The sequence below is a fragment of the Gasterosteus aculeatus genome, chromosome 10 (assembly GCF_964276395.1).
Source record: "Gasterosteus aculeatus chromosome 10, fGasAcu3.hap1.1, whole genome shotgun sequence".
Lineage (NCBI taxonomy): Eukaryota > Metazoa > Chordata > Actinopteri > Perciformes > Gasterosteidae > Gasterosteus > Gasterosteus aculeatus.
Window position 1 is genome coordinate 488,488 of NC_135697.1, and position 11,914 is coordinate 500,401.

The 11,914-nt window shown below is 46.0% G+C and overlaps 1 long non-coding RNA gene and 1 other non-coding gene across 3 annotated transcripts; both read right to left on the reverse strand.

The window, feature by feature from the left end:
• Window positions 1-1,820: 1,820 nt before the first annotated feature.
• Window positions 1,821-6,047, reverse strand: LOC120826086 (uncharacterized). Its single transcript, XR_013450950.1, has 3 exons — window positions 5,944-6,047; window positions 4,670-5,825; window positions 1,821-3,482 (listed from the first exon to the last, which is right to left on the reverse strand). It is a non-coding gene; the product is annotated as an uncharacterized LOC120826086 (transcript).
• Window positions 6,048-6,439: 392 nt separating this feature from the next.
• Window positions 6,440-8,530, reverse strand: LOC144383521 (uncharacterized). Of its 2 annotated transcripts, XR_013450948.1 has the most exons (7): window positions 8,272-8,530; window positions 7,750-7,827; window positions 7,458-7,563; window positions 7,233-7,271; window positions 6,929-6,984; window positions 6,658-6,704; window positions 6,440-6,581 (listed from the first exon to the last, which is right to left on the reverse strand). It is a non-coding gene; the product is annotated as an uncharacterized LOC144383521 (long non-coding RNA). The 2 variants fall into 2 exon arrangements; XR_013450949.1 differs by lacking the exon at window positions 7,458-7,563.
• Between the last annotated feature and the right edge of the window lie 3,384 nt (window positions 8,531-11,914).

Consider the following 11,914-nt stretch of genomic DNA (forward strand, 5'->3'; position numbering starts at 1 on the left):
TAGTTGTGTAATCTGCCCAAGTGACTCTCGCAGTAATGTGACGGTCATAAATGAGCTGAAACATGTGATGTCACGACGCATCATTGATCGTGTTCTCCTCTCCACACACGAACACACCACGCTGTTGAACCGCCCAACATCCAGGTTGATCAACGCACGACGTTCTAGTCAGGCTGCACATGGCTGCACATGGCTGCAGCTCTCCAGAGGTGTGTGCACTGCTGTACGAGGAGGAGCAGCAGCAACCTGCAGTTTACACGTCTCTGGTGCTGCATGAAGCGGAGCTTATTGTTACCACGCTGCTTGTTATGGATTTATTGCTGGACTTCTTTGTAAACGTACTCATTTGTCAGAGCTTTGCTTCCCATAAAGTGTGGTTATATTCTCCCTCCTCCTTTTTCTGCTCTGGTGACACGCTTATGGGTCAGTGAGTGTAATTCGTGATGGAGAAGCCCGCCCTGGGTCCTTATTCATTAACTAACTGGTTTATTGAGTTCTTCAAACTTGTTTCTTAACATAGAATTATAGAGATCATCGGATTACAAAAGCTTCCTTCTCTTGTTGGAAGAACTGAATGATCCAGCTGAAGCTGTGTGAGTACATATGGAGGCCGTGGATGAGCGTATCCATGACGACAGACGCTCCTCACATTACAGCCGCTTTGATAAGGACTTCTCCTGTGTGACGTTTGTCTTCAAATGTGTGTTGCACCGGAAATATACAGTGCGTCCAGAATGGTTCGACAGCGCTTCACTGTCCACGTTTTGTTGTCATAGAGCCTTATTCCAGAATGGATTCATTTAAAATAAAGGATGTACATGCGTATTCACAGCCATTGCTCAATAAGTCTCTTGAGTGGGATGAATACACGCTTGGCACACCTGTTTCTGGGCACTTTCTCCCATTCTTCTCTGCAAAACAGCTCCGGTTCCATCGGCGTCTCTCCAGAGATGCTCAACGGGGGGCAGTCCGGGCTCCGCCTGGGACACATTCAGAGTTGTCCCGAAGGTCCGGAGCGCTCTGGGCAGATTTTCATTGAGGATGTCTCTGCACATTGCTGCATCCATCTTTCGATCAATCCTGCGACACGGGTCCGAGCTGGAACTGATCACTGGAAACATCCCACGTCTCGTATGTGGTTGTTCTCCGATGTTTCATTTAAACTTGAAGGTGGCATCTCAATGCACCATTGTAGTCCTGTTCTACTGGCAATTTATCTCGTCTAGATCCAACTATGTTCTTCTGGAATATCGAATCGCACCTCACGACTTGCTGATCCACTTTTACAACTTGAAGATAGCTGTAATGTTCTTGACCATTTCAAAAGCATCCTCTTCAGACGTCAAACCTTTCAAACGTTTGCTCCAGTTCTTGCTCCATTCTTCTTTTCTGTGGGTGGTGCACTCCGTGGTGAGATACCAAGCCCCCGTCAGTGCGTCCAACTGATGCTCCGGCCCCTCATTAGTTTGTCTCCCTTTCACTGAGCCACCGTGTCCTGGAAGGCAGCTGCACTGAATCTTTCACTATTTCCATAAACTCAAAACTCCTCACTGAACTATTGGATTGGTCTCCTCACCAATCCAACCGATTAACGGCAACAGAAAATGTATTTTAATACAAAATACCCCTAAAAATGTATTAAAATAAAATACTGATGTCAGAAAATGTACCAAAATCACAATACATGTATTAAAATATAGAAAATCTTTTTCTACATGTTCTGTTTTCTCACTATGTGGTATAGCACCACCAAGTTGTGGCTTTATGATGTACGCAAAGCTCTGGTGAGCCCTGCAAAAAGAATGTCAGTGAAGACAACGATATATACATATATTTTTATTATTGGTAATTAACAGCCCATAAACTTTGGCTTTGTATCAACCAGAAAATATGAATTAGATGAGAATAGCATCACACATTTGGCCCATGTGTACCATAAAAGCAGTATAGACTTAAAAGCAGTTGTACAAGAGCCTAAATGTCATCTGAGGAACGGACGCCGGCTTGGTTCCGTCTGTGCTTCTTGTGAAACATGTTGTCCGCCTGGCCAACTGTAGAATATATGAAATTATACAACTAAGAATACTCTCATAATATGCCTTTGAAATGAAATAAATTGGATATTTGATGTGCTTTTCTTAAACAAATAGACACTGTCACAGCCTGCGAACTGTCCACTATCTTATCAGCCAGTATTTAGCTGCACGTTTCACTTTCCATTTGAAAACTAAAATGAGAAGACGTGACTCTTGGTTTCACGTCTGCTTCCTCACAGAGGATTTGAACATTTATATTCTGATTATGTCGTATCATAAGGTGCACACAATTGGACCCTTACATCTCAATAAGATGCTTTAATCACAATGTTACAGGTAGGCTCTGCTTTTAGAATGAATGGGTTACACGTTATACAGAGTGGTTGATGAACCAAAGCAACACATCGTTTGTACCTTCAAATCTAAAGAAAGGTAATGAAGTAAAAATGCACTGTAGTGGAGAAGAGCTATATGATAGTAGAGAAAATAGGCATGAAGTAAAGGTTTGTGCAGTAAACGGAAGCCTCCTCACAGGCAATGGCTGCGAGTGCTGCACAACGGGATCCTCCACTTCATCACCAAACCAAGTGTTTGACCATCACAGCGGAGCGCTGGAACCATTTACCAACATCAAACCAAACGGCCTTTTATTCATTTAGTGTTCACTCTCAAAATACACTTTTATTTTGAAGTATAAAATTCAATTACGTTTTCTTAAGCCCAGAACCAACAAATCCGCCTCAAGGGACAAAAAGCCGCTTTGAGGACTTCACGATTTTGTGTGTGTGTGTGTGTGTGTGTGTGTGTGTGTGTGTGTGTGCGCAATATTTCACATTACTACTTGACGATGGCGTATTAGAATAATAAGCATTTACAAATGCAGTGCTTCAGTCCTCGGCGTGGAAATGAGCTGGTTGGGTTTGAACGAAGGTCGATGGACAAATTGCAGCTGGTCCACTGGAGCAGGCTGAAGAGGACACCGAAGGATCACATGCCGGAATGTTTCTGTCTCACAGGCTGCAGTTGAATTGAAGGAAATGAGCTTGGGAGACATTTAATGTGAGTGTCTTAAGATGAGGGCCGAAGACAAAACACAAATTGAAGCTTCAGAACCGCAGGCAGTTGGTACCAAAACAGAATGATGTCTCATGGTGAATCACCAGACCAGTACCCACAGCACCAACATTACAACAGAACCAAAGGTTCAAACAATAATGGCTCCTTTTATTACTGACCACTGATGTAGTGGTAGCTTCTGATCCAAAACGTTCTACTGTGCAGTCCATGTAAACATTCAGAATCAGGATCAATAGTGTTGAACATATAGTGACATTAGCAAAACGTGTATGCGTGCAACACAACTGCTAAGAGACCCTGCAGCCCCCAGATGTGCAATGAACAGTCTGACACAGCTGGACTCCTCGACTCGCTGCGTCTTCTCAGCATCTGTGGAAAAGACAGAAGCGTCGTCATGAGGAAGCTGTTGGGTTTCACGGCACTGACATGTAACGCTACGGCTGATCTGTTGGCTCAGTCAAAGTGTGTGAATGTTGTTTACCAGCTGACAGAGAAGCTGCTCCTCAAAGGATCGGGTCATAGCGGTTGATACCAGCCTTTGATCAATATGTGCTTAGTGCAAGATGAAGAATACAACATGTAGAGGTACACTGGTCCTCCTCACGCTGCCACACACACATACGCAGAGGAAGTGGACCCTTCTCATCAGTCTTATGTTCTGACTAAGGAAAGATCACTACCAGTTTGTTCTGTTCACCGGCCAAGATCTTAAACCTAGCAGAGGAATCATGGAATCAATTAAATATAATTAGTTTAAAGACTTGTGCCAAACAAATCCTTATTTTTGAGCTACCTCGACACAAAACTACTACTATTACATAAATAATAAAAAATAAAGAACACATTGATCTTTTCAAAAAGAAAATTGTACCCTGAGTGATTTCTTACCAGGTTTCATATTAAGGCTGACGCATGTTTCTGCGTCTTCACGCACTCGTTTCACTTCACGGTTCTAAAAGTCTTGCGTGTGTTGCAGATCTATGAAAGCGGGAACGTGAGACTCCGTAAAGGACGCAGTCAGCGGACCAATCACAGCCTGGTGCTGCGGGAGGCTGCAAAGCTTTAGACGCGTCTACAAAAATGTCTCGACACACGCAAGGAGGCGTGAAGACACGCAAGGGACACGCAGGGGACACGCAGGGGACACGCAAGGGACACGCAAGGGACACGGAGGGGACACGCAGGGGACACGCAAGGGACACGCAAGGGACACGCAGGGGACACGCAGGGGACACGCAAGGGGCTCTTGCGTCTGCGTCGCTCTGAAAACGCAGAAGCATAAACTAGGCTTCAGTGTTATCAGTGTTTCCCTCTGTTGGGCAAATTGAAACCATTTAAACTCATTTATAAATATTTGTGTGGTTCATTATATATTAAAAGAACATCGTGCCTTTGTGCAAAGTTCACGCGCCCCGTAGTTATTGATAAACGCCACTGATAATGGAGCTGACCACGTGGTCCGTCTACTGCTGGCCCAGGAACATAGAGCTTGGCTTTCTGGGTTCAATAATGCAGAACAGTAGGTGTTACAAAGTACGCTGAGTCAAGGGGCTTACCTTACATCGTCTTCACCTGGTCATCAACAGACTCAAGGCTTTCCTTGGCTTCCTTCCCATTCTTCCTGTCTTCATCCATCTTTCCCTCCTCCTCATAGTCTTTCTTTTCTTCCTCTACGCCGAGGACGACACTCTGACGAACACTGACCGAGATCACCAACGCCTGGACGATGCCGAAGATCAGAGCAAACTGAGGCAGGTACTCCTGGATCAACCACAGTAATCCCGCCATTCCAACCGTGGAGACAAAAAACATGGCCATGCCGTGGAACCACAGCCTCAGCGCTCCCTGGACCCCCAACACCTCCAAGATCAGCTTGGCAGGGGGGGACACGGTCCACAGAAAGCCAACCACAAACAGGTCAAACAAGTGGCGGAGGAAGTTGAAGCTGATCTCGTAGTGCTCTGGAAGGATTTCCACCTTCCAGCTGTGCGCAAAGACTCTGAAAGGAGACGGCAGCTCAGAGGAAGGGGGCGTAGGAGACGGCGGGGGTGTTCCGTAATCCGAAAAGTCCCCATCAATATCACAGTCACACGCATCACGTTTCCTCCGTCTCAATTCACTTGGTTGGGTTTTCCTTGGCCATGAAAGGTAAGAAGTATTCCACCACTTGGACACGCGTGTCTCCGGTTTCCCCCCAGCAGGGAGCTTCTCCTGCGCCTCCCAGTACTCCTCTGCTGGGCTACTTTGCTCATTTTGACGTTTCCACCCCCCCCAGATCCAAGAGGTCCACCCCCCCGCGCCCCGCCCGCTCAAGCCGGGACTATGGCTTCTGTTTATTGCCGGCGTGGTATTGTCTGACACGCCAGCGCTGCCCCACGAGCGCACCCACCCCCACACGCGGCCCACTTCAGCCGCCATGCCTTCTGTTGGACTGCTCCAAGTTAGACTGGCTGCTAGAGACGCGTGTACGTAGCGCTAAGTTGTAACACTTGTTCACACAGGTTGAGGCCTCGGAGAGATGACGTCATCAGGCCATACACACCTGTGGGTGTGTTGGACATGGAGGGTCCGCGCCCCGCATTACTCCCAACGCCCTTAACGAATCACCGCATTCCTCGTCTACGTGTCGTGGGTTCAACCGGACGAACCCGCTGCGGAGTCTCGACGACAATCGGCGGCTCCGCTTGAGAAACGTGTCCGTTCGGTGTCCACCTGCAACCAGCGCGAGAAGCGCCACGTCAGTTAGCTGAAGTTAGTCGGAGCGTAGCAGCCACTGACGTAACGTCCCGCTAGTTTGACCTGGTGTCGAATACGATAAATAAACGCTCACCGTAAGTTTGCGTCCGCTAGCTTCAGACGAGCCGAGGCGCTGTGACGCACTGGGCTTTGTGGTTCGGGTTACGCAGCTTCCGGCAGCGCGTGTCGCGAACGCCGTCTGGCTAAAGACGGGCTACCGGTTCAGTGTCATCCTTCAAAATAAAACTCACCTCGCCACCACGTAGTTAATGTTTACTCTTTTTGTATCCATTGAGCAGGACGTCTTCCGTCACTGAGGTTAATAGTCTCTATCTATGACCTCATCCTGGTGGGGAACCGACTGCAGGGGGTTTACATGGTACCAGTCATAGCAGCGAGGGGTCTTCTGAGGACACCATGTTCTGCAGCCTCAAGTGCCAAGTTAGAAATCCTTCATTAAATAGTTACATGTAGGCCTCAACCACATGCAGTATATTCAACCATTTATATTAAAGTGGTGTCATCAATAGAGAACACTGGAGAAGATTCCGGTCTATTATTCTAATCAAACTGCAATCACGGAAACAAAATCCTTGAGTTATATTTTATTTATTACAAAAGTTTAGGAAACTTTGCACAACCAAACAAAGGACAATGTGGGACAGTTCATGCTTGGTTTCTCTGAAGGTTCTGTGTCGGCCCGTCTCTCTAGCCACTCCAGACCCACAGCACCTGTGAAGACAAATGACACGTTTGGTTAATTCTCAGCAGGTCTGGTCCTAAACGTCACCGTCCCATCAACACTCACCTGGCTGTGCAGTCTGGAGGTCATCCAGCTGGGGCTGCCAGTCATACCTGAGAAAGTGGAAAGATCAGTGAAAACTGCTTTGCGCTCATGTTGAAGAGGATATGGAAGACAGGCAGTCCGAGTGTCTCAGTGCGCTGCGAGTAAACTTCAGTTAAGATCAGTTGAACCAAATAACTGACTCATCATTGACCAAACTCAGACATAAGCGCTATGGGAGAAGCTTAAGCGCCATGTGCTCATCAGTAACCGGCTTAGAGCGCAGACACATTACCTGAGAGGTTGGTGCGCTCCGCTGCACCCTGCAATGCCCCTCTGCAGGTCCACCACCTGTGGAAAATGTGTAGCATTACCACCACATGGCAGAACCAAGACACGTTCTGAGAGCACACCCTTAAATCACACATCGCCTTTGTAAAGTTATTCTGAAGAAGCTAGTCCCTTCAGATCGCATAGTTTTATAACTTGGTTGAGAAAACTCAGTATAGTAAAGCCTAATTACAGGAAAATGAACAGCACTTTCAAAACACGTCTTAAATCATTCCACATGAAACAAAAGCTCTAGAAGCCAAACTTACCAAGAGCGCAGTCTCATCTAGTCCCACTGCTGTAGATACCTGTTGAGTACACAGACAACAGCATCACAACCCGTTCTCATGTGAACTTGGGAGTAGAATGTGTAATATGCATGCTCAGTGCACTGTGAAATAGCTTCATGGTTATCAGAGACTCTAGTCTAGTGAATCATCACAGCAGCATCTTGTTCTCATAGCGTATCACAGGCATCCCATCCTGGCCCTCACCATGGCTGCAGACCTCTCCTCACTGGAGGTGGAGCACTAGTAGTACTACTGCCAGCCGTCCAGAGAACCCACTGGTGGTCTCATCTAGTCCCACTGCTGTAGATACCTGTTGAGTACACAGACAACAGCATCACAACCCGTTCTCATGTATACTTGGGAGTAGAATGTTTAATATGCATGCTCAGTGCACTGTGAAATAGCTTCATGGTTATCAGAGACTCTAGTCTAGTGAATCATCACAGCAGCATCTTGTTCTCATAGCGTATCACAGGCATCCCATCCTGGCCCTCACCATGGCTGCAGACCTCTCCTCACTGGAGGTGGAGCACCAGTAGTCCTGGTGGGTTCAGTTACATCTTCGTCATTGAGCCTGAAAATGCAGGGCGTCAATTTCAATTAAAGAGCCAGTTATTAAATGAACAACATTAACGAATCTTATGGACAATACATTACATATTTCATACTGGCTATTTTAGGAATACAAGTTACTAGTGAGCCAAGAATACTTATAAGTTCAGTTAAAATACCATGGTGGTATTGGTATTAAAGATTATAACCTGTATGTAGAGCTTTGCGTAAAGCCCTGCAGGGGGCGCTGCTGCACACCCTTCAGTTCAATGTGACTCACTTTGGAAATATATATTCAAAAGCTTTTGTCAATGGTACTTTAACAGATGTTTAAAAACAAAAGTTCGTTAGATAATTCAGAATATATGCAATTTACCGTAGCCGGTTATTTAACTAACTAGGTTACGACATTAACACATGTAATTCACTAATTTTGCATCCAATGATAACGGACTGGAGGACTTACATTTCACCGCCTGGTCGGCCGCAGGCCCAGAGACAAGCTTTCCTCCCGTCGGACCACGTGCTCTGCCCGCAGCTCCACGTTCTCATCGTGGGGAAACCACGACCTACGTCATGATCGTAAGCGCACGTGCGGGGCCTCGGCAGCTTCCGTTGGTTCTCCCCACGTGCTGCCCGCTCCGCGAGACCGAGCGTCGCCTCCTGCTGCTGTGAGAGCGGGCCGAGAGAGGCTGAAGCAAGGGCCAGCCAGGCTTTATATATACGGGTCCTTCACAGCACCCACGTGCTTTAGGTATCTTCAATAATGCCTGTTGTGTAAATTATACAACGGTCTTGAATAGAATAGAATACAATAGAATAGAATAGAATAGAATAGAATAGAATAGGAATGAATAGGAATGAATAGGAATGAATAGGAATGAATAGGAATGAATAGATACATTTGAACAGAGAAGAAAAGAGAAAGTACAAGAACAACGTATAATACACAATTTTATTTATTTTATGTATTTTTACGGTAGACAGGATACATAAAAAGTAAAGCAAAGTCTCGTTTGAAGCCTTAACATGCCCATCTAATTGAACTTCTTATCAATGTGAGGACAATGCCATAAAATTGGAAAGAACGTGTTAAAAAGGAACTGCAGCTATCAGTCACACACACAGACACACACACACACACTCACAGTGGAAATCAAGACATTTTCAATCAGGATGACATATCACAACTACTACTCTCTATCTCGTTCGCTCGGGCACACGTGCACACACACACACACACACACACACACACACACACACACACACACACACACACACACACAAACACACACACACACATGTAGTTATTCAGGAATCAGCAGTCAAGAAACAGGAAACATTTATTACCAAAATATGTCAAACATACAAGGAATTTGACTTGGCAATTGGTGCATAGCAGCAGACAGTTAGACAATGGACAACAAGACAGATAATACGACATAGTGCAAGAGGAATAACATGTAATATAATGTCATGGGTTAGAATATGAGGCTATGTGTTAGTTTAAAAATAAAGGTAAAAAAAAGACAGCGTCTGTTTGGGGCAATGTTAGCTTTCCCAACAGATTAACTGTAACATTATTGGCAACAAAGTTGAGTCTCGGGCTTTATTGCTTAATTATTGCACAGCGGTCAATTATGTTTGTCAGTCAGCATCAATGAAAACACGCACTGCTCAACTGAATATAAAGAAAAGTGATTGTAGTCGGCATCCATTCAACCACACATATCAATTCAACGTATCAGTTCAGTAAGTGCATTTAACCATAAGGACACAAACTCAGAAGAACAAGAAACAAGAAGTCCAATTTCATCAAATAAGCCAAGACAAGTTGTAAATTACAACTTGTTATAGATAAGAACCATTAGAAGTACAATTTAACTGCCATAATTTCTTGGTGTTTTAGTGGAGGTAGAGTGTGAAGAGGTGTGTCTTTAGTCTGAAGATGTGAAGGCTCTCTGTGGTCCTGGTGTCTTCAGAGACCTCCTTCCACCATTTAGGAGCAGGACAGAAAAGAGTGTAGATCTAGTCGAGTGTTTTGCTCTCAGTGAGGAGGAACAAGCAGTTTATCACATGCAGAGCGGAGAGTGCGGGTCGGGATGTCGGGTTGGACCAGGTCCTGGATGTGAGCTGGACCCCATCCATTCACAGCACGGTACGTGAGCACCAGTGTTTAGAACTGGATGAGCCACCGGTACCAGTGAAGAGAGCGGAGGAGTGGAGGAGAACTTAGGTTAAAGACCAGTGGAGCTGCTGCATTCTGGATGAGCTGCAGAGGTGGAATGGTGGTAGCAGGAGACCTGCAGGAGAGAGTTGCAGTAGTCCAGGAGGGAGATGACAAGAGCCTGAATCAGTACCTGCGCCGCCTTCTGAGTGAGAAGAGGACGTATCCTCCTGATGTTGTAGAGCGTGTATCTACAGGATCGCGTTGTCGCAGTGATGTTGGGAGTCAGGGAGAGTTGACTGTCGAGTGTCACGCCGAGGTTCCTGACAGTAAAAGTGGGCATTTACACGGAGTTGCCAAAATTAACAGTCAGGTCCTGGGTCGGAGAGTCTTTTCCCAGAAAGAGAAGTAGTTCAGTCTTGTCGGGGTTGATTTTCAGATGGTGGGCGGATCCACTGAGAGATGTCAGTCAGACAGGCAGAGATCCGTGCCGCCACCTGGGTGTCGAGTGAGGGACGGAGAGAGTTGGGTGTCATCGGCATAGCTGTGGTAGCAGAAGCCATGCAAGCAAATGACAGCGGCGAAAGAGTTGGTGTAGAACGAGAAGAGGAGGGGACCCAGGACGGAACCCTGAGGAACTCCAGTAGTAAGATTACAGATCCTCGCCAGGTTACTCGGTAGGTGCGGCCGTCGAGGTAGGACGAGAGAAGGGAGAGAGCAGAGCCTGAGACACCAAGTTCCTGAATGGAGGAAATAAGGATCTGGTGGTTGACTGTGTCAAATGCAGCAGAGAGGTCCAGAAGGACGAGGACAGAGGAGAGAGAGGAGTTCTAGCAGTGTGGAGTTGTTCTGAGACAGCGAGGAGAGCAGTCTCTTTGGAACGGCCTTGAAGCCTGACTGGTGGGGGTCAAGGAGGTTGTTACAGTGGAGATAGGAGGAGAGTTGGTTAAAGGTCGCAAGGGAAGAAGAGAGACCGGTCTGTAGTTGTTTTCTTCAGAAGGGTTGAGGGTAGGTTTCTTCAGGAGAGGGTTGACTCTTGCCTCCTTCAGAGAAACCAGCCAGATAACAGAGCATTGTTGATGAGACGAGAAGGTCAGGAGCGATAGATTGTGGAATATGTGATGGAATGGGGTCAAGGTGGTCGGACGGGCAGAGGTTACTAGGGTAAGAATTTGGTTAGGAGACAGGGGGGTGAAAGAGGAAAGTGAGGGTGATAGAGGTGAAGTCAGTGGGACGCAAGTAGTAGGAGGTGGGTTTGAGAAAGAGGAGCGTATGTCAGATATTTTCTTGGTAAAGTAGTTGACAAAATCTCCCAGAAGAAGGGGGGAGGGGGGAGGAGGACTAGGGGGTTCGAGGAGGTTGGAGAAGATAGAAAATAGTTTTGGGAGGTTAGAAAATGAGGACTCAGTTCTAGATTGGTAGAAAGAGTATTTGGCAGCAGAGATACAGTAGAAGCAGAAAAAGAGGAGAGAAGAGATTGAAACGCAAGCAGGTCATCAGGAACCTCAGCGTGACATCGACAGCCAACTCTCCCTGACTCCCAACATCACTGACAACGCGATCCTGTAGATACACGCTCTACAACATCAGGAGCATACGTCCCCTTCTCACTCAGAAGGCGCTATAGTGCTTATCCCTACGGTCATTTGGCAAATAACTAACTAATTAACTAAATAAGGTAAGAGAAAAGAACTCTGATCGTGTAATTGAGTTCTACGAATATACAGATAAGATAAGATAAGACATTCCTTTATAAGTCCAACAATGAGGAAATTCACAGGATACCGGCAGCAGTAATAAGTAGATAGGTAAATATATAATAATAATAGACGAAAAGAAAAAGAAAAAAAGGAGTGCAAAAAAAACACAATAATGAAATATTAACCAAATAAATATATGTAAACGTCCACACAGTGTATTACAGTGTTTATTGCACATATAT